Below are 26,249 nucleotides of genomic sequence, written 5' to 3' on the forward strand. Positions count from 1 at the left end.
TACAAAAATGGGGAACTTATACTGCCTTCAAAGTCTTTCAGCAATAATAACCTGATTAGAACTTGCAGTGAATTATTTATTTTGGGTTATTTCTGCTACTGTCAAACTCAATGGTTCTCTAGTTTGTCTGCACAAGAGAATCACTGCCTGTGTTCCACAACCATAGTAATTGAAATAGTAATTGAAGTAATCTGGGGGTAGCCTGGGCTCTAGGATTTTTTAAAGACCACCTAGGTGATTCTAATGTCCAGACAAGTTCAGAAACTCCAATAAATATTGTTCTTATCATTAAACAATTCACCAACTCTAGAGAGAGAATACTCTAGCCTTCTCTACCCAAGCCAGGCTTCTGCCTTCATAGCTTCTCAAAGCTTACGGCAGAAAAGGTGGAAGAGGCAATAAACCATTCCTGAACTGGCCCCCATTTTGGTGGAAGCACAATTGATTAGTCCATCTTTGGAAACTGTCCTAAGAGAGGCTGATGAACAGTTTCATCAAAGGCAGTGCATGGTCAGAGGGAGGATTGATTCTCCGGTGGGTTCTACAGGAGGTAAGAAGAGTTGGGGCACTGAAACAAGGTTCTACCAGGCGGGGTCATGTGAAGTTGGCAGGAACCCATGACAGACTTGATTGAAATTATTGGCCAAATATCCTGAGACAAAAAACTGAGAGGATCTTAAGTGAATTGTTTAGAGGGCTCTGGCACTGGTGAGACGGTTTGGCCAATCTAACCATTGAATGTCAGTCATTGACTTGATGTGCAACCACAGCCATATGGGGAAACTGTTAAACCACAGCACCCAAGGGCTACCTTTCCCTTAGGGTTCCTCTCTCAGACCTAGGACAGTGCTGGCCACGCACTGTTGGTCAGTAATCTCTCTTGTGTTCATTGCATCTGGCCAGGTATGTATTTGGGCTAAGGGATTTTCATGGGACCTGACCTTTTCCCTTTCTTTGTAAACACAAATATCGTATCCTTCCTGTTTGAATTCAGTATGTAAACGGTGGTATGCATGTGCTAGTAGGAGAAAAAGTTGGTTCCACATCCGTTTCAATTTCTACAGTATCTACAACATTCCAACTTTGACCAGAGGACCCTCCACTCAGAGGACCCTCCAGTGAGGGCAGTCAAGCACTTATTCAACTATGCTCAGTAAGATTTCAGTTACTATTTGTTCCTTATGCAGGATCTTGTGGGTAAAATGGTGATTGGTTGTCATGATTTGCAAATAGTTGGATCATTGACCATAATAGGACTGAAATCTCACCCTTAAACTTGTAAGAATGTGATAGCATCTACTATGTTTCCAGAAACTCTGCTGGCTGCCAATGATTTAATAAGAACCAGGCAAAGTTTTTAATCCATAATAAAATTTAAAAGTAAAGGAGAAGAAAGACACATAAATAGATAATCAAAATACAGAATTTTCTTGTTCTGTTAGAAAGGAGCATGAAGTTTTGTGGAAACAGAAAGGATTTCAGCTTTCCAAGGACAGTCAGAGATAGTATCAAAGATCCAACATTTGGACTGAGTTATGAAAGATGAGTTCTAATAATAGCTACATCTGAAGAACATCTAAAAAAAATCTAAAGATCTATCCTCCTAGATTGTACATTTCATAAAAGCAAGGACATATCCATCCTATGCACTACTTTATTCCCAAAATACCTTTGTGACATTAAATCCCTTGTCAATTTTGATTCTCCTGAACAACTATGCTTAAGAGAAAAAGAAGGGAAGTATTCCAGAGAGAGCAAGCGAATGCACAGAGAAACAAATTCACAGTCTAAGATCCCATAGAATTTTGATCTGTAGACCACCCAAGAAAAAAATCTCAGTCGACTCTTCCATAGTTATACAAATACACTAGGGGGGAGAGGCAATAGTCTGCCCCTACATATACCCATAGTAGGGTATTTAGTGCTTCAGTAAATTCATCATAGCTCAGGGGCTCATCTATGTCTTTGTGGGTTTATCAAAAACAAAAACAAAAAAAAGTCTATCACTCAGGACTCTACATTAGCTGAGCTGTGAAAATGCTAGAATAACATTTGATGAATTCATAATAAGAAATCACCACTATAGAAACTACAATATTCACTTTTCATGACCAGCCTGTTCTATCTTTGCCAATTTAGTAAATTACAGTTACAAATAATTGTCATGGTGACCAGAACATTCATGTCCCCATCCTAAGACTATTTTCTCCCTGTATGAAAGCAGAAATCCTAAGAGGGCATGGAATCAGTGTAAGAAGTTAAAGGCTAAATGCTTAATGGAACTCAGGTTAAAATGCCTGGTATATTCTTCTCTCCACTGGTATTTGTTCCAGTGGGACCAAAGTATACTACATACTTTGTCACCTTACCTATGGCCCCATAAAGGGAAAAAAAATCCAAGGCCATTAGCTAAGGCACTATCTCCTGGATAGACTTCCTCTTTGCTTCCAATTTCTTTATTTTTTATGTTTTATGAGTACATTATAATTTTACATAATCATGGGGTTCATTTTGACATATTCATAAATGCATATGACATAATTTGCTTCATTTCAATCCCCAGTACTACCTCTTTCCCTCCCTCTGTTCCCCCTCCTCTACTCTATGTTCTTCCATTAATTTTTATTGGTGCATTGGAGGTAAAGGTAAAAGTGGAATTCATCATGATGTATTCATACATGCACATAGCGTAATTTGGTGAATTTTATTCTAGATTTCCTCCCCTTTCCCATTCCTATTCCCTCTCCTTCAGTTCCCTTCCTCTACTCCAGTATTCTCCCTTCTATTTTCATAAGATCTCCCTTCTTTTTAATTCCTTATCTCTCTCTAGCTTCTGCATAGGAGAGAAAACAAGCCCTTGACTTTGAGTCTGACATTTCACTTCCCAAGATATTCTCCAGTTCCATGCATTTACTAGCAAATGACATAATTTCATTGTTCTTTATAGCTGAGTAAAACTAATTGTGTATATATACTACATTTTCTTTATCCATTCATCTATTAAGGGACACCTGCACTGATTTCATAACTTGGCTATTGTGAATTGTATTTCTGTAAACATTGATGTTGCTGAATCACTATAGTGTGCTAATTTTAGTTCTTTTGAATAAATACCAAGGAATAGTTGGGTCATGTAGTATTTCCATTCCTGGTTTTCTGAGTAATCTTCATACAGCTTTCCAAAGTGGTTGTGGGACTAATGTGTTTCCAAAGTGGGACTAATTTGCAGTCCCATCAACAATGTCTAACTAAGTGTGCTTATTCCCCCACATCCTCACCAGCATTTATTATTATTTGTATTCTTGATTTCCATTCTAACCAGGGTAGTTTTGATTTACATTTCCATGATTGCTAAGGTTACTGAACATTTTACAGATATTGTTGGCCATTGCATTTCTTCTTTAGAGAGATGTCTGTTTTTAGTTCTTTTGCCCATTTATTGATTGACTTATTTTTTGTTATTTTTATTGGATTTCTAAAATTTTTTTTAGTTGTAGATAGACACAATACTTTTTATTCTTAAGTGAGGCAGAGGATCAAACCCAGCACCTCACACATGCTACGCATGTGCTTTACCACTGAGCTACAACCCCAGCCCTTTATTTTTGGTGGTGTTGCTTTGGTGTTGAGCTTTTTGAGTTCTTTATACATTATGAATATTAATCCAAAAAAATTCTCCATTCTGTAGGCTCTTTTTATGTTTTATTTCTTTTGCGGCACAGAAGTTTTTGTTTTTTTTTTTTTTAAACTTAGTCATCTTACTTGTTGATTCTTGGTTTTATTTCTTGAGTTTTAGGAGTCTTATAGCAGTAGATGCACCAATATGTTGGAGTGTGAACTCTGTTTTGTTCTCAAGTTTGCGAGGTTTCTGATATAATTCCTAGTCTTTGATTTTTTATTTCTATTCAAATTACAGTCACATTTCATACAACTGAAGGTCATTATATTCTTTAAAGCTGATCATGACAATGTTCTTTGAGAGCATATTGTGGGCTAAACATCTACATTATCTCATTTAATCCTCACAATTATGTGAAGTTTGGGTGGGAAGTGTTTTGTTCATTTGCAGAGAAGTAGACGAGGTTTTAGATATACAAAATGACTTGCTCAAGTGTTAGATGGTAAAATGAGGACTCTACCTGAGTCATTTAAAGTTAATTTGGGATATCCATTGGTATTTCATTTCCAATACAACCCACTTGCGGGGGGAAAAGAAGCATGTACACCTGACCAGATCACTAAAATTCTTGGGAGGCTATGACTGAATGGGTCAGACAGAACATACTACATGGTTCTGAGAAAAAAGACATCAATCATGCAATAGGGTAGGCAGAAGATAAGAAGAGTGGTCAAATTGTGTTGGGAAATATTTCCTTTCCTCAACTGTTAGAACACAGGCAAATCAGCAACTGTTGTACGAACTGCATTTGCCTCTTCATAAACCATAGCATTACTCTTGTTCACTAATCCCAGATACAACCTCAAGATCTTTCAAAACACAGCAATTCACAGACGTTAACAGTCAGTCACACTTAGCTACAAGATGGAATCTACATTCACTATCCCTGGATTAGAAACTGAATTTATAAGGCACTAAAGGAGCTCAATGATTTGGTCTCTCTGGTAGAAAAAAATGTTAAATTAAATGAAGACAGGCAAAGCTATTGTTTGATGAAATTCATGAGGACCCCATTTAAACATTTAGGACACAACTCTCTCTCATAGCCTCAATATGTGTGTTTCCAACTCTAACTATATGCTACATGGCTACATGTCTCTATCTATATATACCACCAAAAGAGAGTCAGGTAATTGCAAAATACTTACGCGATACTCTTCACAAACAGCAGGAGAAATATGTTTTCAGACCCATCATTCCCTGAGCTGATATGTCTTTCCCGAAAATAGCTGACATTGATCCCTAAAGAGGACTAGTGTAATTAAAAAATGAGATCTTTAAGGACTTGTTTAAGATTCTTCAAAAGAACAATTCATGCTTGACTCAACTTTCAGAAGAACAAATAATTCCTGAGAAAACTACAAAGAATATGTTCTTGCTAAGTCATGTGTTTACCATACCATCAATCTCCCAACAAAGAAAGGAAGTCCAACAGAGGAACCAAGCCAGTTCATTGTACCCATTCGATGCCTCAACTCTGAACCCAGAAAATAAGGTTTTCGCCTCATTAGTCTTTCTGTTTGGGGGAGTGAGCAACCCAATGGAGTCATGACTTTACTTAGTCATTCATTCAGCCTCTAACAAAAATATATATCTTTATCTATACATATATCCATTCACAAATTTAGCAATTTGGTAATCCATTTAATAAGCATTTGCAAAGAGTCTGTACTTTTACTAGGCTTCCTGCTACTAACTAGAGGTACAGAGAGGAAGAAAGTAATCCCTACTCTCAGTGTCCAGTTGAGCAAATGATGACAAAAAAAATGATTGACAACTGAACAAATGATTGCAGCAGGGCACAGAAAGTCTGATGACATAATTAGACAAAAGGCATAGGAGAGGACACAGAGCAGAGAGCTCAGAGCTCTTGCCAAAGGCATTCTGTGTTCAAAAATTGTTGAAGGCATCCAAGCTTTCCCAAACCATGTTACAAAGTATCTCCAGGCCTTGGGGTCTTGGGAGAAACACCATGTCCTCCAGTTCTGTGGAATCCAGCATGTACATCTCATCCACCCACAGCGGGGCCAACGTGATGCCACACCACCCCACTGCTTAGCTGTGTTCTATCCCAATATCAAAGAACAGGATTGACAGGAAAAGGAAAAAAATTCAACTCAAAGGAAGAGAGACAGGATTAGTATCATTTATAAATATTATATGTCTGGGAAACCTAAAAGAATCTACTAAAGTACAAAAGTGCTATACCGTTAAAGTCAGTAGAATATAATATGATCACTGAAGAGTTTCCTAAGTACAAAAAGCAATCAGAACATACAATGTAAAAGAATCTCATTTGTTAATTTAAAAATTAGTAAAAATCATCAAGATTTGCATTATAAAGCTTTTGAGGCAAAGATGTAAAGTGATGCCTACCCAATAGACACTCTAAGTGAGAAAATGTTTTTTAAGAATTATAAGGACCTTTTTCATAGAACTCAAGGTAGAAAAGACCAGTCTCAAAGAGTTATGTGGGGGTAGTCTTCACTTAAATAAACAAATAACATTATTAAAGAATTGTTCCACCTGGGACTGGACAGGAAGGAAGCAGTTCAAATTGGAAACAAGACTTTGGAACCTGCCATGGGGCCAAAGTAAAACTACTTCACAGCAAATGGCTAAAGGGTTACAAAATAGGAAGGATGGTTTGTTATACAATAGTAACCATCCAAAACTGTCCAAAGAAATTTTTCAAGGATGTCGACTAGTATCAAGAGACAGAAAGCAACCCATATTTCCATCAATAAGGCCATGGTTAAATAAATTGCAATAGAGAGATAGAGTGGAATCCCTGTGTCTTCACATGACACATTCGTGATCTGTTTGTCCTAATGTGTGAAGATCTCTGGGATTGCATAGAGAGCACTATTCAGAATGGCTCTTTAAATTTCATGTTCAAACTTGTATTTGTTGCATGGTGGAGTGTCTGGGAGCAGACGGTGCTTCCATGATGGTGAAGACAGTGCCTCCTTTCACCTGTGGCATCCCCAGCACTTAGCACGATGCTTGGGACAGAGTATGTGCACAGTAGGTAAAGCCTCAATGAATGAATTCATTCATTGAAAACCCTTCACTATCATCCGTCAGGTAGGAAGCTCTTCTTGTTACCCATGATTATTGTTTTTTCATAGAAATTTAGCCGGATGAAACTGGCAAAAGAGAGGTGACCACATGAGCTATTCTCACCAGTCAGAGAAAGGTTGCTTTCAAACTTGCGGCTGAAATGCTTCCAGGGCATGGCTTCAGGGAACTTCCCTTCTCAAAAAGCTCTTTCCTGGAAAATGGCTCTGTTAACAGACTTTCCAACTCAGCACCACAGCGGACCCTGCATTTCCTCTCTGCCCACTCTGGAGACCCGTTTTGGATGTCAAACCTCACTGACTTCCCGTTTCCCATCATTTGTCACTGTCAAGTCTTCTCCCCATTACAAGGAGTGAGCTGGACACACACTGCCAGCTTCCTGCCCTTCCTGCCGGCTGTGCAACAGAAAGATCACGTGGTCTGCCATCTGTGCCACAGTCAGACAGCTAGCTGGGACCAAACACACTGCTCAGGAGTTTCTTCGGAGTTTTTGTTTTTTTATTTTGAGATGAATTGCAGGTTTACATGAACCTGCTCTTACACTACAAATGCCACGTATTACTGCAATTATTCCTCACATCGATCCCATAAAGTAGACATCAGGGGAAATATACCCTACTTCTAAATGCAGAACTCCAGGCCCAACGAGTTCCAGGGCGGGACAGGGATAGAATCCTAACCCACCTGACTCCAAAGTTTGGACTTTAAATTAGCACCCCAGTTTACTCTGTAACTGAAATTTTACTGCAAACCTTCCCCAAGACTATTTATAACTCCCGGTGTTTCTTTCCTGGAAAGAAGGGAAAAAATGTAAGAGAGATTAGGTGTAACTTGTCACATGTGACAAAGAAAAACCAGCGGCTGCACAAGACAACTCCTTCAGGGACGGGATGCGCATAAAATTCTGCTTCTTCAGAATACTACAATCTTGACTGTCATGGTTGGGTCTACAGGGGACCTACCAAAGGAGCAGTTTCCTACAATGTTGGTGGAAATTTAAACCAATGGACACTCCTTGGAAATTAATTGTGCAGAATGCATTGTGATCCTTCTCCTGTCTGTACCTATTAACAGAGCTTCTAATCACTGTAGCCAAAGTTGTAGAGTACAGAAAAAAAGTTTCTCTTACCTGTTGATTTATTGAATATCAGTTGAGCACCTTCTACTGAAGCAGATGTATTCAGGAGAACTAGAAGCAAAGCTGAACAAGAAAGACCAAGCTCAGTCCTCATGGAAATTAATCTCTAGGGAAAGAAACAGATGAGAAATGCATAATTAAATACATACTACAGGTTGAGTACACCTTATCTGAAATACTAAGGACCAGAAGTATTTCAGATTTAGGATTTTTTCAGATTTTAGAATATCTGTATGCATATAATGACATGAGGATCCAAGTCTAAACACAAAATTCAGTTACGTTTCATATAGACCTTACACACATAGTCTGAAGTAATTTCATATAATTTTTTTAACATACCTGCATTTTGGCTGCAATCTGTCACATGAGCTCAAGTGTGGAAGTCTCCATTTGTGAAGTCATACCAGTACATAGAAAGTTTTCTATTCTGCAGCGTTTCAATTTCATATATTCAGATTATGGATGGTCAACCTATAATATCAACCATTGACAGGTGCTAGAAAAAATAAGTCAGAGCAAGAAATTAGAGAATATAACAGGAGCACAAAGCAGGTGATACTGAACAAAGTGAATGCATGAGGGATCAGAATATGTGTTGCCTGGAGGAGACAGTTCCAGCCAAATGGAAAGGACAGAGCCCCAGAGGCAGGAATCAAGCTCAATGCATTAGAGGAACCACGAGTGGACAGCATAGCAGGGAAGAAATGACAAAAGCAGATACAAGTTAGTCCACTTATTTGTAGAAGGGTATAATGGAGGCTCATTAAATGTTCAGTAATAAAATCCCAGATAAGTAAATTGCATCAAAGGAGTAAAATCTATTTTGTAGACAAACAGTGGTCCCAAAGTTAGCCCCATGAATGTCCAAATTCTGGTTCTGCCATTTGCTGCTTGTGAGGCCTCAGAAATTTACTCAGTCTATCCATTCCTCTGTGGCCTCAGCTGGTAAATAAAGAACCCAAACCCTCATATTGTAAACAGACAAATGAGACAACATAGCAAAAGCATGTTTCAGAGTTACTGGCAAGCCATCATGGTAAGAAGGATCATAAAAATGATGGTTGCAATGACCTTTCAATACTTAGGGAGATTTCAACCTACACTTTATGAAGCCAACGAAAGATTGTATCATCCATTCGTTTTTCTTCCTCAAGAAAATGTGGTACATATACACAATGGAATTTCACCCAGTCAGAGAGAGGAATGAAATTATGGCATTTGCTGGTAAATGGTTGGAACTGGAAAACATCACACTGCGTGAAATAAACCAGACTCAGAAAGTCAAGGGTCAAATGTTTTCTCTTACGCAGAAACTAGAGTAAAATAAGGGACAAGGGTAGTTTTCCTATGAAAACAGAAGGGAGATCAGTAGAACAGAGGAAGGGAATAGAGTGGGAGGAAGGAGTGATGGGGAAAGGAATGAACGGTGGAATGAAATTGACCAAATTGTGCTATGTGCCTATATGAATATACCACAGTGAATCCCACTTGCAAGTATATCTAAAAAGCACCAACTAAAAAACAACAAATAAATAGAAAAAAGACCGGTAGAGTAGAGGAAGGGGGACAGGAGGAGGGAGCAGGGCAGAAAGAGAAAGTACTGGGGACTGAAATGGAGCAAATTATATTCTATGCTTTATGATTATGTCAAAATGAACCCCTCTACTATGTATACCTATAATGCAAAATAAAAACATGTTTAAAAGAAAATAAATGAATTTCCCGCAAAAGATTGTATTATTCATGAATAAATCTTTACTCAGAAATGAAGAATATGTGTTATTTACTATATTTTTGCCTAAACACACTTGTATGCAACACACTATAGGTTGTATATGGGACATATTGATGTTATTTCACTAATAGAGAACTGGGGTAAACATTAAGTAAAGATCTTAAAAATCTGTCTTTGTCCAAACATGGAACAGATTTTTCTCCCCTTAGTTTCTTAGACTCTGGATTTCACTTATTCCAGAGGAGTTTAGGGTAGAATATCACTGTTTTGCATTAAAATATTTATCCTTGTTTTAAGCCAGTAAAACTTATTTCACACTTTTAACATCCAGAAATGTATGATAATACATTTGTAATGGTTTTAGCCACTAAATTGATGATAGAACAGGAAATTAATACAGTCCCCTCCATTCTCACACTTCCACCTCTGGGCACTTCATACTGAGATCCCAGATTGATATCACCTCACACGTAGACTCATGAGCCAAATCAGAGGCTTTTACATTAATCCTGAAGTACTGACCCCTACAGCCCATAACAAATGTCCTGGGTATCAGCCTCTTTTGTGCTATTAGTCAATTGTAATTGAGATATATTCTTGGAAAGGGAAGGAGTGAAACTATAAATAAGCATAAGGAATCTAGAGGAGCATCATGCAATCAAACTATGATATTATAAGAATAGGTCTATTATTCTCCTTCAGAAATATGGCAAGATCAATTAATGCAGTACTAGAGAATAATTTGGATAGAGTAGAGAAAGATGCATCTAACTAACATGGAGAATGGAAAGAAAGGAGGCTAACAAGGGCTGAGAAGAACATAATTGCATTGAAAAATGAAATTTATTTCCTTATAATTGTATTTCCTGTATTTTTAAAGTTCTTTTAGATTTTTAAAAAATTCTAAACTATATTCTAAGGGAAAGAATTTACATTAATATATCTAATAAAGTATTAATAGGCTCATATATAAAAAGCAGATAGAATCAATCAAGAAAAACACTAACTCCTTAGTAGTTGAATAGACATAAATTTAAAATTCACTTTTTTTGTATAAACTAATTCGAGTCATCCAATAACGTAAAATATATTCACTCTTTTGTAATGAGAGAAATGCATGTTAAAATTAGAGTGAAAGGCACATTAAAATTAGAGTGAGATTACTTTTCTCCATTACATTAGCTAGAAAGTGGTGTGAAAGATGCACACTGCTATCAAAGCAAAGTGTTAATAAAAGAGCTAGTAATTCTTGAGACCTAACTATATCTTATCAGCCATTGTAAGTTCTTTGCATGCGTTGTCTAATTTGGTCTTGTATCAATCTTATGATGGAGCTGCTACTTGAACTTCACTTTAGATGAAGAGAAATAATGCCCGAGGACTGAAACTATTAAATAATTTACTTAGGACCTCACAACTTAGAAGATACCCAGCACTATTATACACTTGAAAATATATACCACAGGCTTTAAAATGTGTAACATTTGCCCCATTAGTAATTACTTAGTATGGCTATATATAATGTAAAAAAACAATTACTTGCTCAAAAAAATGTTCCTTAAGGAGAAATTTATGCAGGAAATGCTCAGAAATAAAATGTTCAGAGGGGTTAAGCAAATTATATAATATTTATTGAATGAAGCTATTCAGTTCTCAAGAGACTATTAGTGAGGAGTTTTTAACAACATGGAAAAATATTTCTATTGTAAATTTGGGAGAAAAAAACTGACACACACTATCCCTATGTTATATTGAACATGCATATCTTTTATTTTTTTTTATTTATTTTTATTGTAAACAAATGAGATACATGTTCTTTCTCTGTTTGTACATGGCGTAAAGGCATACCATTTGTGTAATCATAAATTTACATAGAGTAATGTTGTTTGATTCATTCTGTTATTTTTTTCCCTTCCCCCCACCCCCCCACCCCTCTTTACCCTCTATACAGTACTTCCTTCCTCCATACTTGCCCCCCTCCCTAACCCTAACTCTAACCCTAACACTAACCCTTCCTCCCCCCCATTGTGTGTCATCCTCCACTTATTAGCGATATCATTCGTCCTTTGGCTTTTTGAGATTGGCTTATCTCACTTAGCATGATATTCTCCAATTTCATCCATTTGCCTGCAAATGCCATAATTTTATCATTCTTTATGGCTGAGTAATATTCCATTGTATATATATACCACAGTTTCTTTATCCACTCATCAATTGAAGGGCATCTAGGTTGGTTCCACAGTCTGGCTATTGTGAATTGAGCAGCTATGAACATTGATGTGGCTGTGTCTCTGTAGTATGCTGATTTTAAGTCCTTTGGGTATAGGCCAAGGAGTGGGATAGCTGGGTCAAATGGAGGGTCCATTCCAAGTTTTCTAAGGAATCTCCACACTGCTTTCCAGAGTGGCTGCACTAATTTGCAGCCCCACCAGCAATGTATGAGTGTACCTTTCTCCCCACATCCTCGCCAGCACCTGTTGTTGCTCGTATTCTTGATAATCGCCATTCTAATTGGGGTGAGATGGAATCTTAGGGTGGTTTTGATTTGCATTTCTCTTATTACTAGAGATGTTGAACATTTTTCCATATGTTTGTTGATTGCTTGTAGACCTTCTTCTGTGAAGTGTCTATTCATTTCCTTAGCCCATTTGTCGACTGGATTATTTGAATTCTTGGAGTAGAGTTTTTTGAGTTCTTTATAGATTCTGGAGATTAGTGCTCTATCTGAAGTATGATTGGCAAAGATATTCTTCCACTCTGTAGGCTCTTTCTTCGCATTTCTGATAGTTTCCTTTGCTGAGAGAAAGCTTTTTAGTTTGAATCTATCCCAGAGGTTGATTCTAGCTTTTATTTCTTGTGCTATGGGAGTCCTGTTGAGGAAGTCTGATCCTAGACCAACAAGGTGAAGATTTGGACCTACTTTTTCTTCTATAATCTGCAGGGTCTCTGGTCTGATTCCGAGGTCCTTAATCCATTTTGAGTTCAGTTTCGTACATGGTGAGAGATATGGGTTTAGTTTCATTCTGTTGCATATGGATTTCCAATTCTCCCAGCACCATTTGTTGAAGAGGCTATCTTTTCTCCATTGCATATTTTTGGCACCTTTGTCTAGTATGAGAAAATTGTACTTATTTGGGTTTGTGTCCATGTCCTCTATTCTGTACCATTGATCTACCTTTCTATTTTGGTACCAATACCATGCCGTTTTTGTTACTATTGCTATGTAGTAGAGTTGAAGATCTCGTATTGTGATACCCCCTGTTTCACTCTTCCTGCTAAGGATTGCTTTAGCTATTCTGGGTTTCTTATTCTTCCAGATGAATTTCATAATCGCTTGCTCTATTTCTGTAAGGTACGTCATTGGGATTTTAATTGGAATTGCATTGAATTTGTATACTACTTTAGGTAGTATGGCCATTTTGACAATATTAATTCTTCCTATCCAAGAACATGGAAGATCTTTCCATCTTCTAAGGTGTTCTTTAATTTCTTTCTTTAGTGTTGTATAGTTCTCATTGTAGAGGTCTTTCACCTCTTTTGTGAGATTGATTCCCAAGTATTTTATTTTTTTCGAGGCTATTGTGAATGGGGTACTCTTCCTAATTTCTCTTTCTGAAGATTCATCACTTATGTATAAAAATGCGTTGGATTTATGGGCATTGATCTTGTAACCTGCTACTTTACTGAATTCACTTATGAGTTCTAAGAGTTTTCTGGTGGAATTTCCAGGTTCCTCTAAATATATAATCATGTCATCAGCGAACAAGGATAGTTTGAGTTCTTCTTTTCCAATTTGTATCCCTTTAATTTCTTTGGTTTGTCTAATTGCTCTGGCCAGAGTCTCAAGAACGATGTTGAATAGAAGTGGTGAAAGAGGGCATCCCTGCCTTGTTCCAGTTTTTAGGGGGAATGCTTTCAGTTTTTCACCATTTAGATGTTATTAGCCATGGGCTTAGCATAAATGGCCTTTACAATGTTAAGGAATGTTCCCACTATCCCTATTTTTTCTAGTGTTTTGAGCATGAAGGGGTGCTGTGCTTTATCAAATGCTTTTTCTGCATCTATTGAAATAATCATGTGATTCTTGACTTTAAGTCTATTAATATGGTGAATTACGTTTATTGATTTCCTGATGTTGAACCAACCTTGCATCCCTGGGATGAAACCCACTTGATCATGGTGCACTATCTTTTTAATATGTTTTTGTATGCGATTTGCTAAAATTTTGTTGAGAATTTTTGTGTCGATGTTCATTAAGGATATTGGTCTGAAATTTTCTTTCCTTGATGAGTCTCTGTCTGGTTTAGGTATCAGGGTGATATTGGCCTCATAGAATGAGTTTGGGAGGGTTCCCTCCTCTTCTATTTTATGGAATACTTTGAGAAGTATTGGAATGAGCTCTTCTTTAAAGGTTTTGTAGAACTCGGTTGAGAACCCATCTGGTCCCGGACTTTTCTTTGTTGGTAGGCTTTTGATGACCTTCTATTTCAGTACTTGAAATTGGTCTATTTAAATTGTTTATGTCCTCCTCGTTCAGTTTAGGCAATTCATATGTCTCTAGAAACTGTTGATGTCTTCGAAATTTTCTATTTTGTTGGAATATAGATTTTCAAAATAGCTTCTAATTATGTTTTGTATTTCAATCCTGTCTGTTCTGATATTTCCTTGTTCATTCCGAATTTTAGTGATTTGGGTTTTCTCTCGTCTTCTCTTTGTTAGTGTGGCTAAGGGTTTATCAATTTTGTTTATTTTTTCGAAGAACCAACTATTTATTTTGTCAATTTTTTGTATTGTTTCTTTTGTTTCAATTTCATTGATTTCAGCTCTGAGTTTAACTATTTCCTGTCTTCTACTACTTTTGGTGCTGTTCTGTTCTTCTTTTTCTAGGGCTTTGAGCTGTAGTGTTAGGTCGTTTATTTGTTGAGTTTTACTTCTTTTATTAAATGTGCTCCATGAAATAAATTTCCCTCTAAGTACTGCTTTCATAGTGTCCCAGAGATTTTGATATGATGTTTCTTTGTTCTCATTTACCTCTAAGAATTTTTTAATTTCCTTCCTAATATCTTCTGTTATCCATTCATCATATAATAGCATATTATTTAATCTCCAGATGTTGGAATAGTTTCTGTGTTTTACTCTTTCATTTATTTCTAACTCCAATCCATTATGATCTGATAGAATTCATGGCAGTGTCTCTATCTTCTTGTATTTGCTAACATTAGCTTTGTGGCATAATATATGGTCTATTTTAGAGAAGGATCCATGTGCTGCTGAGAAGAAAGTGTATTCGCTCTTGGTTGGATGGTATATTCTATAAATGTCCGTTAAGTCTAAATTATTGATTGTGTTATTGAGATCTATGGCTTCTTTGTTCAATTTTTGTCTGGAAGATCTGTCCAGTGGTGAGAGAGGCGTGTTAAAATCACCTAGTATTATTGTGTATGGTCTATTTGGTTTCTGAAATTGAGAAGGATTTGTTTGACATACATGGATGAGCCACTGTTTGGGGCATAGATGTTTATGATTGTTATATCTTGCTGATTTATGCTTCCCTTAAGCAGTATGAAATGACCTTCTTTATCCCTTCTGACTAACTTTGGCTTGAAGTCCACATTATCGGAAATGAGGATGGATACTCCAGCTTTTTTGCTGAGTCCATGTTCATGGTATGTGTTTCCCCATCCTTTCACCTTTAGTCTATGGGTATCTTTTTCTATGAGGTGAGTCTCTTGCAGGCAACATATTGTTGGATCTTTCTTTTTAATCCAATTTGCCAGTCTATGTCTTTTGATTGGTGAATTCATGCCATTAACATTCAGGGTTATTACAGAGATATGATTCGGTTTCCCGGTCATTTGGTTCATTTTTTAAATTTTATTTATTTATTTGTTTGACACAACTTGGCTCCTCCTTTATTTGACAATTCCTTTAGCATAATTCCTCCCTTTGCTGATTTGCTTCTTTGTTTTTCATCTCTTCCTCATGGAATATTTTGCTGAGAATGTTCTGTAATGCTGGCTTTCTTTTTGTAAATTCTTTTAGCTTTTGTTTATCATGGAAGGATTTTATTTCATCATCAAATTGGAAGGTAAGTTTTGCTGGGTATAAGATTCTTGGTTGGCATCCATTTTCTTTCAGGGCTTGAAAAATGTTATTCCAGGCCCTTCTAGCTTTTAGGGTCTGGATTGAAAAATCTGCTGATATCCGTATTGGTTTCCCCCTGAATGTAATTTGGTTCTTTTCTCTCACAGCCTTTAAAATTCTGTCTTTATTTTGTATGTTAGGTATTTTCATTATAATGTGCCTTGGTGTGGGTCTGTTGTTATTTTGTGTATTTGGAGTCCTATAATCCTCTTGAACGTTATTTTCCATTTCATTCTTCAGGTTTGGGAAATTTTCTGATATTATTTCATTGAATAAATTGTTCATTCCTTTGGCTTGTTTCTTTAGGCCTTCCTCAATCCCAATAATTCTTAAATTTGGCCTTTTCATAATATCCCATAGTTCTTGTAGATTCTGTTCATGATTTCTTACCATCTTCTCTGTTTGTTCAACTTTGTTTTCAAGGTTAAATATTTTGTCTTCAATGTCTGAGGTTCTGTCTTCCAGGTGTTCTCTCCTAGTGGATATGCTTTCTATGGAGTTCTTAATTTGGTTTATTGTTTCCTTCATGTCAAGGATTTCTGTTTGGTTTTTTTTCAATATCTCTAACTCTTTATTGAAATGATCTTTTGCTTCCTGTATTTGCTCTTTTAATTGTCAATTGGTGCGATCATTCAATGCTTGCATTTGCTCTTTCATCTCATCATTCAGTGCATGCATTTGCTCTTTCATCTCATCATTTGCTTCTCTGATCATTTTAATTATGTACATTCTGAACTCCTTTTCTGTCATTTCTTCTGCCACGCTGTCATTGGGTTTTATTGATGTAACATCTAGATTTGTTTGCAGCATTTTCTTTCCTTGTTTTCTCATGTTGTTCAGGTATCAGTGGACCGCTGAGATATTGTAGGTTTCCTCTATTGACTTACAATGTCCCTGAAGATTTCTATATATATCCCCCCTTAGCCTTCAGTAGGCTGAAGTCTTGGAGGAAGTTGATAATGCGGTGCTCCACAAGGAAGCTGCCTCTCTAGGAGTGGTGGCCTTCAGGTGTTGTATAATCCCTGCTAGTGGGCAGAGGTGCCTCCACTTGTTGACCAATGGTCATCCAAAGGGGACCTAGGCTGCAGGCTGAGGCAAGGCCTGTTTGGGCCTGAGTCTCTGGTTTTACCGTCCTTGTGGGGAAACCTCACCCGACAGGGAAGACTCACCCGGTGGTGAGGTCTTGCTGGTCAGTTCCCTCCTAGAGGTTCCCCTCAATTTACAGCTATCGCCTGGGCTGGGCTGCCTTCCTCTGCAAAGTTCCCAGGGGCCCGGCCCTACCTCCTGGGCCTGGCAGCCTCACCCTTCGCAGATGAATCTCCTTAGGCTGCCCCTCCTCAGAGAATCTGCCCGCAGTCCTGGAACCTTCGCTCCGCCCTAAGCCTGTCTCTGTGCGGCTCTTCCACCAAGAAGCCTCCTAGATCCTGGGACCCTGCTCAGCACCTAATCGCCTGGCTATGCGGCCCCTCCTCTGAGCAGCCACCTGGGGCTCCGTACAATCGCTCTGAGTCCCAGAGACCCACCACACGCCTCTTCCTCCAGACAGCCGCCCAGTATTCCAGTGCGGTCACTAGGAGTCCAAGAAACTCACTGCGTGCCTCCACCTCCTACCAACCACCCGTAGCCCTGGGCAATCAATCACTCCGAGTCGAAATGACCCTCCCTGTTCCTCCTCCTCCTCCTGGTAACCCCCCGGGTGTTCAGGAGCGGTCACTCTGAGTGGCTCTGAATCCACGTGACCCGCTGCACGGGTCCTCTGGGCAACCGCCCGGAGCTCTGGTGCGGCCACTCGAGACCAAGCGACCCACCACGCTTCTCCTCCAGGCAGCCCCCCTGTGTTCAGGTGCTGTCACTTTAAGTCCAAACAACTCACCACTCGCCTTCTCCTCGGAGCAGCCGCTTGGAGCGCTAATGCAGTCACTGCAAGTCCAAACGCCCCACTGTGCTCCTCCTCCTCCTCCTCCTCCTCCTACTCCTCCGGGCAGGCCCCGGGGTTCAGAAGCGGTCTGAGTCCAAACAGCTCGCCGCGGAGCTTCTCCTCTGGCAACCGCCTGTAGCTCTGGTGCAATCACTCCAAATCCAAGTGGCCACGCTCCTCCTCCTCCTCCTCAGGGCAGGCCCCGGTGTCCTGAGTCCACACAGCTCTCCTCGCCACTCCTCCCCTGGGCAGCCGCCGGAGCCCCAGTGGTTGCTCCGAGTCCCAGCGCTGTGCCGAGCGGCCTTCTTTACGGCGCTCCCAGTTGTCTGCGTTCACTGCTCCAGTGGGGGGAGGGGCGTCTCACCGGCAGCTCTACTTCACAAAGTTCCCTGCGTTTCGGGACCACAGTCCCATCCAGGACGCCTTCCCAATGGGTGAGAGTCACCCGGCTGCTTTGAGTTGGTCCCAAGTGTCTCAATATCTCCTCTTTTGAATCCTGATTCCTGGAGCAACATGAAATGCAGCCACCCTCTAGGCCACCATCTTGAAACCTCCCCTGAACATGCATACCAACCACTGAATGATATACATGCATTATGTAAAATGCACAGTATTTACTTATGTGCTGTATCTATTCATCCATATTTAATTTTCGACATATTATGTGAGATGATGACCTAATTAGAACTAGAATAGTCAAAGAATGTCATCAAATACTTGCAAAATAGTCTAAATCAGCCTCAATCCAACTCTGACTCTAGAGCCAAACTCTACTACTGATAATTATTTTAAAAAAAAATATATATATAGTTCATAAAATACAGTGGGTAAACATTGACCCAAACCCCAAAAGAGTTGTCCTTAAGTGAGACTGTAGACAAGAAAGAGCACAGATAAACATTGAAGATGGCTTTATTTTGTTCATTCTTAAGATATGAAATATTTGATTATGGTATACTTGTTCCTCACATATTAAAATTAATAATTAGTGCCCTCGTATATCTTTTTGTAACTACTTTCACTTAATCAAGTCAATAGATACACCTGTTTCATCCAGCTGTTGGACAGCGATCCATCTGCATCACAACTTAGGAATCCATTCTTCTGTTGATTAACACTAAGTTTCTTCTTTTTTATCTCAACTGCATTTCATTCTAAGAATACACAAATACCTAGAACTTGTAAATTGGGTGTATACCTAGAACTGGAATTGTGGGTTATAGGTAGAAATCACCTTAGCTTACTTACTAGCACATTTTTCTTCAACTGCACAGTGAGAGTATACTAACTACAGTAATAAACAGCCTCAGAATCATCTGACTGAACAGAGATCATGCTTCTCCTCCTTTGCTCATCATCTTGTGTTGCTTCTTGATGCTCAAAGAAGATGACTGACACTCAGCTTCTGCTTTCAAGCAGCCGGGGGGACTGACTAGTATTGTGACTCCCCAGGGAGTGTAAGTTCCCCCAGGAGAGGATGACCGGCCATCCATGTCAAGCAGCTGTCACTGATCTAAGCGGCTAGCTGCAGAGGTGGGTTGGCAGTTCCGAAGGAGCTACCCTGGACCACTTTTTACAGTGGGCTTGGAACCGCCAGCTCTCAGAGCATGGTAGCTGTGGCTCCAAAGGAGTCACCAAGCAAGGACACAGACAAATCCTCTCCATCCCCCTCTCTACTGAAGACGGCCCAGCTCTCTCTTTTGTGAACCTTCCAGAGTTACAAATACAGAAATCTTTCTCCTAGAGGTTCTGCTTCTATGTCATTGAAAGGTAAGTATTCTTCTTGGGATCACGAATTGCAATAAAGATCATGGAGTTTCAAATCACGAGAGGAGAGAAAAAACTAAAGTTCAAGTGGAATAAGAGTAATACATCTGACCTAAAAACCTCTTTCCCAAGCCTAAGCAATTTTAGACAGATGGCCTTTCCAGGGTGATATATAACTTGAAAGACTTTATCTTGGAATGGAGAAAAATAAGAAGTTGTTGACATGTGGCCTTTTCTAAACCTGGTGGCCTGTGTTCCAGTTTCAACAGGGGCATGTAACAATTATGGTACTTGTCATTTGCACTGCCAACCAGTCATGAACAGAAACCTCATTTTTCTGAGTATATTTCAAAATCAAACTCTCCAGTTTAATTCTATGTGGGGTGAGTGTGTGTGTGTGTGTGTTTGAAAATAAACACAATAATTCACTACCTCAGCACCTAGACTCAGCTTAGCCACAGACCAGCTATGTGACCTGAGGCAAGTTGATTTTTAGTTTTTCTCTCTCTGGAAAGCGACAGCTTTGATTGTGTTCTGTATAAAGTCCATACCGCTTGAACATCAATATACACATCAAGCCAATAATAATAACAATAATATCATGTAATGGTGCTGATGATAATAGTAACATGTTGCGGGCTCATTTTATGCCATGTATTTGTACACTTTTTATTCCATTGTCTCGTTTCTTTTTAATCAACAAACCCACCAGTTAGGTATAATATTGTCTTCATTTAACAAATCAGGAAACTGAGGCATGTGATGATAGCATGTGGAAGAAGGATCCTGGGACAGCAGAGCCAGTGTTCCTCATCGGCCTCCTGGATGGCAGGACACAGTTTATAAAGGACTTTTCAACAAGCCACTCTTCTTGTACAAACCAGATAACAACCCTCTGATGTAGATTTTAATCTCCTTTTTAAAACAAAGTAAAATGAGTTACACAAATTTCCCAGGTGGAGGTGATGAAGTCAGACTCAGAATCAGGTGCCTCTATCTGTCCATCTATCTGTTAAATAGGCAGAGAGAATGAAGGAGGAAGAATTTCATCCTTACTTCCTTACTGTATGCCACAGAGAGCACGGAAAGAGAAAACAGCCCAGAATGCCCAAATGAAAGACTCCTGGGAATAAAATCCTACTTCTGCTACTTTAAAAGCCTTATGTGCATGGACAGGTTTCTTGCCTTGTTTTAGTGAGCAGACTCAGAGACACTCAGTGAACAGCAATCCACTGCCTCTTCAAAAGTAATCCTCCTTGCTCTTGGTGGGCACTAGCAAAATAGACCCATTAAAAGTATTATTTCAAAGTTTCAAAATTGAAAGTTCATTTTCAAGTATTTTAGATTATTCTTTCCAGTAGCTTGAGGTTTTCTTTTTAAAAAATGCTTCCGTATTGTCTGATGTATTTTTCATGAGAGACAGGACAGATCTCACACAAACTGTTCACAATTGATAGGCCCACTCATTCTTTTCCTTGGTGTTTTCTGCCTTGGATTTCTTTTTGTTCTGAAAAATAAGTAACCTAGTTATACAGTTTATATCAGTTTGGTTTTGCTGTCTAAAAAGCACTCCAAAAATTAATAGATTTAAAAAATAACTTTTTTTTTTTTTTGCCTGTGTCTGTGATTTGTCAACTGGCATTGGGCTTAACCAGGACAATTCCCCTCTGTTCACATGGTGATGCCAGAGCTCACTCAGGCACTGCCAGTCTGGTAGCTGATGACCTCATGTGATGTCTGACAGGTAGCTGGTTTTCAGCAGAGCTGGTATTTCCAGGCTTCCCCTGAGAATCCACAAGACATGAGTACTTTTCAAGCCATTCATACATTTTATAGCATGCAGTTGGCCATAGCGACACATGACTTTTGCATGGGATGAGAGACCAGATGAGACTATTTCTTAGTTTCCTTTCTTTTTTCATTATGAAAAAAGAATACCAAATCTCAAGCATTCCTTTAAATTCATACAGCTGTTTCCACTTGCCTAAGAAATAATGCTAAAAATAGACAATGGTATATTCAGAGTAAATCATAATGGAGATTAAAAGATCTCATCAAATCTCTAACACAAAGCAAAAGTGATATTGACAAATACCTCAAAGATGATCAAGTGAAGATTTGAATACCTGGAGATGACAAACTTCATAACTCATAAAAGAGCACCAGTTTATTCATTCATTCATTAATAGTCACTCAAGAAACATTTATTGAGCACCTGTTGTTTATCAAGACTCTTCTAGGCATGACAGATAAGAAATAAACAAGACAAGAGTCCCTATCTTCAGGAACTTCATGAACTTGCATTCTGATATGAAAAACAGACAAAAAGTAACTGAGCCAATAAATATGTAATAAAAGCAAAGAAAAATAAAGCATTCTAAGAAAAGAGAGCTTAGTAAGAGAGCTTTAATAGGCTTGTCAAGGAAAGTTTCCCTATGGAGGTGACATTGGAGCAGAAATTTCACCTTCAGCAAAGGAATGTGTCAGACCCAAAGTTGAAGAGAACATTCCACACAGACGGAATGGCAAATACAAAAGTCTAAAAAGAAAACAAACTTGGATTGTTCCAGTGACAGAAAGCAAGCCAGTGATAGAATAGAGTGGGTGAAATTCAAGATATGTTTTTAGTTGAACCAAAGTCAAACTTCTATAATTTCTACTAATGAACTTACTTAGTACCTGGTGATGCTTAATACATTTAGCAAATTGATAATTGGAAAAAAATGGATTGATGCATGAGTGCCTTATCCCAAGGCAGATTAGTTGAGAGGATTTTAATTTCTGGAGGTGGAGCCCCACTACCTGGAAGGACATTCCACTCCCACGTCCCTGGAAGCCCTGGATATTGAGATTGAGCAGAGCTCCCAGAGTAGAGCAAGCCAGGCCCTCCTTCCACCATGCTCAATGCCCTCCACAAATAACAACCCAATGAGCTCCATCTTGCCGCAGATGGACTGTTTCTTAGGTAAAAGTTCCAAGCTGAGGCAACACCTTCAAGATTCCAATTTTGTCTTTGCTCCACAGCCCAGCTTCCTCCATTTCTTATTCCCTTCACATCTTTCTCCTCTGCCCTCAAGAAATTTGACTCCATCACCAGAGCTCTAACACCTTCTTGCACTCACAGAGACCTGGCTCTCCTCAGAGGACCTCGCTTCTCCAACAGCTCTCTCAACAGCCATTTTTCTCCCACAGTTGTAGAACAGGTTAATATGTGGTTCTCCGTTCCCTCTGGTGCCTCCTACTTCGTCTCTTTGACCATTTTTTGTCTTCTATTGAACTACTACCTACTACATCTCCTTCACAAAAGACTTTGACACAACACAGTGTTTTCCCTCAAATTCCAATTCCCACCTTCATCACAGATGCCTCCATGGAAAACATCTATGAGTTATCCAGCAAGTGTGCTTCTCAGCAGCTTGAATTTCTGCTTCAAGCTACCTCGTGCTCCGCCCACCACTGCCACAAGAGCAAGGCGATCCTCTGGCACTTAGGGCACCATGACTCACCACTCCACTCCCCAATCACCACTTCTCCATCTTGTTAGTCACTTCTTCGTACCACTCCTATTTTTCAATATTGATATTTGCTATAAACTAAAAACCATCATCTAAAACCACAAGCCATTTTTCTACTCATTTCCCACTCTAAGTAGTTCATATGGCTCATCATTCCAATAACTTCAGAACAAAAAATAAAATTCCAAATGTTTCCTTCCCTCATTTCTCTTCTGTCCCTTTTTTCTATTTTACTATAAAAATCTTATTATTGAAAACCACCACTTTCTTCTCCTGCCCCTGATCCCCCACCAGTCCTTGACACTGATAAAACATCCCAATGAGTTAAAGAGATGGTTGACACAGCTATATTGTCAGCTTCAAGAAGGTTGGGGGATGGGGCTTGAGAGCATTTGTCAAGTACAGTGAGCAGGTGGCAATCATCCACAACTCTAAATTAATGATTCCCAACCCCACTGGACCTTGAAATCACTTATATGTGTCTCTGGCTAACACTTTCTCCAACTTTTCACAATTATTTCAAAGTGCTCCTATTCTCTTAAGGACCCCACTCCTCACCTTTTCCCTATTCACTCTTAGCAAGTGGCCTGGCACTGGGTTCCTCAGAGGAAACAACAGCCATGAGAACACATTCAACCTCCATGCTATGGATCCACAGCGGCCATCCCAGCCATCCTCTTCAGCCCTGTTCCTGCCATGATGGATGAGCAGCTCCTCTCATCCAGGACCACTTCCTCTTTGGACTTTCTAGATCTCATTCCCCTCCTTCTCAGATGGTCCCATGCTATTAGCAATGTTTTCTCCCTACATGAAATATTCTACCAGATCCTTTATCATATGAATATATTTTGATTTATCCCATCTTTTAAAAAAAAATGTATCCTGGACAAATAGGCTACAATGAAACCCATTATTCTATATAATTAAGATGAACTAATAAAAAATGTATCCCAAACCCATGTACCTTTTGAGTAGGATATATTATCACTCCTTCCTTACATACCTGAGTTTTTTCAAAAGCTTATGTGTAGACTTTATATACCCACAGGTCATGGGCACAGAGCTATTCTCTTGAGATGGAGGAGTCCGGATAGGGCAGAGGGTGAGGGGGAAAGATCAACTCTTTCCACCACCATGGCTTTAACATCTCAGAAGGGAAGGGTGGTATATATGGACTGAAAATTCATAGTTTTGGGGGATTTTGGGGTTTTTTTTTTACATGAAAAGACCAAATTTATGAGTTATCAGGATAGACGAAGGAGCAGAGATACAAACCAAAGAAATGCACGATCTTTTCAATGACATAATATCAGAAAATTTCCCAAGCCTAAAGAATGAAATGGAAAATCAAATAAGGAGGCTTACACTACCCCAATTGTACAAAATTACAGCAGACCCACACCAAAACACATTATCATGAGAATGACTAAAATACTAAGGATAAAGTCTTATAGGCTGTGACAGAGAAAAAAGTATATTACATAAAGGGGGAAACCAATTCAGATCTCAACTGATTTCTCAACCCAGACCCTCAAAGCTAGGAGGTCATGGGACAACATATTTCAAGTTCTGAAAGAAAATGGATGCTGACCAAAAAATTTATATACAGAAAAATTAAGTTTCAGATTTGAAGATGAAATAAAAACCTTCCATGATAAACAAAAGTTAAAAGAATTCACAATTACAAAACCTGCACTACAGAACATCAACAGAATATTCCATGAGGATGAAGTAGGAAAAAAAAAAGTGAAAACCAGCAAAGGGAGGAACTACACTAAAGGAACAGTCAATCAAAGGAGAAACTAAATCAAATTAAAAACCAGAAATAAACCAAAATGACTAGGAATACAAATCATCTCTCAATAACCTTAAATATTAATGGCATAAACTCATCAATCAAAAGATACAGACTGGCAGATTGGATTTTAAAAACAAGACCCAACAATATGCTGTCTCCAAGACTTACCTCATAGGCACAGACTGAAGGTGAAAGAATGGGAAAAAACACATCACTCACATCGATCTTGTAAACAAGCAGGGTTTCCTATCCTCACATCAGATAAAATGGACTTCAAGTCAAAGTTAATCAAAAGGGACAAATAAGGACATTTCATACTACTGAAGGTAATTTTATATCAGCAAGATATAACAATTGTAAATATTTATGACCCAAACAATGGAGCATCTATGTACATCAAACAAACCTTTCTCAATTTCAAGAATCAAATAGACCACAACACAATAATACTGGGTGACTTTATCACACCTTTCTCACTACTGGACAGATCTTCCTAACAAAAACCAAATACGGAAACTATAGAAATAAATAATACAATCAATAATTTAGACTTAACAGACATATGTAGAATATTTCATCCATCAACTAGAAATACATATTTTTCTCAGCGCACATGGATCCTTCTCTAAAATAGACCATATCTTATGCCACAAAACCCCTCTTAGTAAATACAAAAAAAAAAAAAATGCAGATAATACTGCATTCTATCAGGTCATAACAGACTGAAATTAAAAATCAATGATAAAATAAAAAATAGAAGCTATTCTAACACCTAAAGACTAAGTAACACACTGTTGAATGATGAATGGTTAGGAGAAGAAATCAAGGATGAAATAAAAAGAATGTCTTAGAGGTAAATGAGAATACTGATACAACATACCAAAAATCTCTGGAAAATTATGAAGGCAGTACTAAGAGGAAAGTTCATTGCATTGAGTTCATAGTCTAAGACCGTAAGGTCCCTTTGCTTTGCACTTCTTGAGGTCATAATGAAGAAACAAGGTTTGCACTGCTTTCACCAGGATGTCCCTCAATAGCCCACGTTTTCAGTCAGCTAGTCCAAGTCACTCTTACGCTCCCACAAGGACTGCTGCAGAATTTTTATATTGGAGGGATAGCAAATTGATCCCAGCTCAGTGTTGGCCTTTCACCTTACATTTTATGAAGACAAAAACAGTTGTGCATTTCTAGAAGTGCACCTGTACCACAACAAGAGAAGGCTGGTCCAGCAGGGAGCTTCAGTTACTGCTCCAGCTTCTGTCCTCCTGCCATAGACCAGGATCATAAACTCTTGCTCCTCTTTCAAGAACCAGATCAATTCTCAGCTAACTTTGAAGGCTTCTTCCAGATTCCCCAGAATTAGCTGCAAGTTCCCACAGGCTCCTGTTAAATCAATTCTACCATACCAATTATCATATACTAGAAATAATGATAGTATAGAGCATGTCCCAGCAACCTCCCCTTAGATCAC

At 38.7% G+C, this 26,249-nt stretch overlaps 1 long non-coding RNA gene across 1 annotated transcript in view; it reads right to left on the bottom strand.

Moving 5' to 3' along the window:
- The window catches only part of LOC306645156, a 236,852-nt gene that overhangs the window by 87,277 nt on the left and 123,326 nt on the right, over window positions 1-26,249 (bottom strand). Inside the window, exon 2 of the long non-coding RNA XR_013759556.1 lies at window positions 7,890-8,004. This is a non-coding gene — a long non-coding RNA (uncharacterized lncRNA). The remainder of the gene's footprint in view (window positions 1-7,889; window positions 8,005-26,249) is intronic.

Source organism: Sciurus vulgaris (genome assembly GCF_902686455.1).
Source record: "Sciurus vulgaris genome assembly, chromosome: 1".
In the NCBI taxonomy this organism is placed as follows: Eukaryota; Metazoa; Chordata; class Mammalia; order Rodentia; family Sciuridae; genus Sciurus; species Sciurus vulgaris.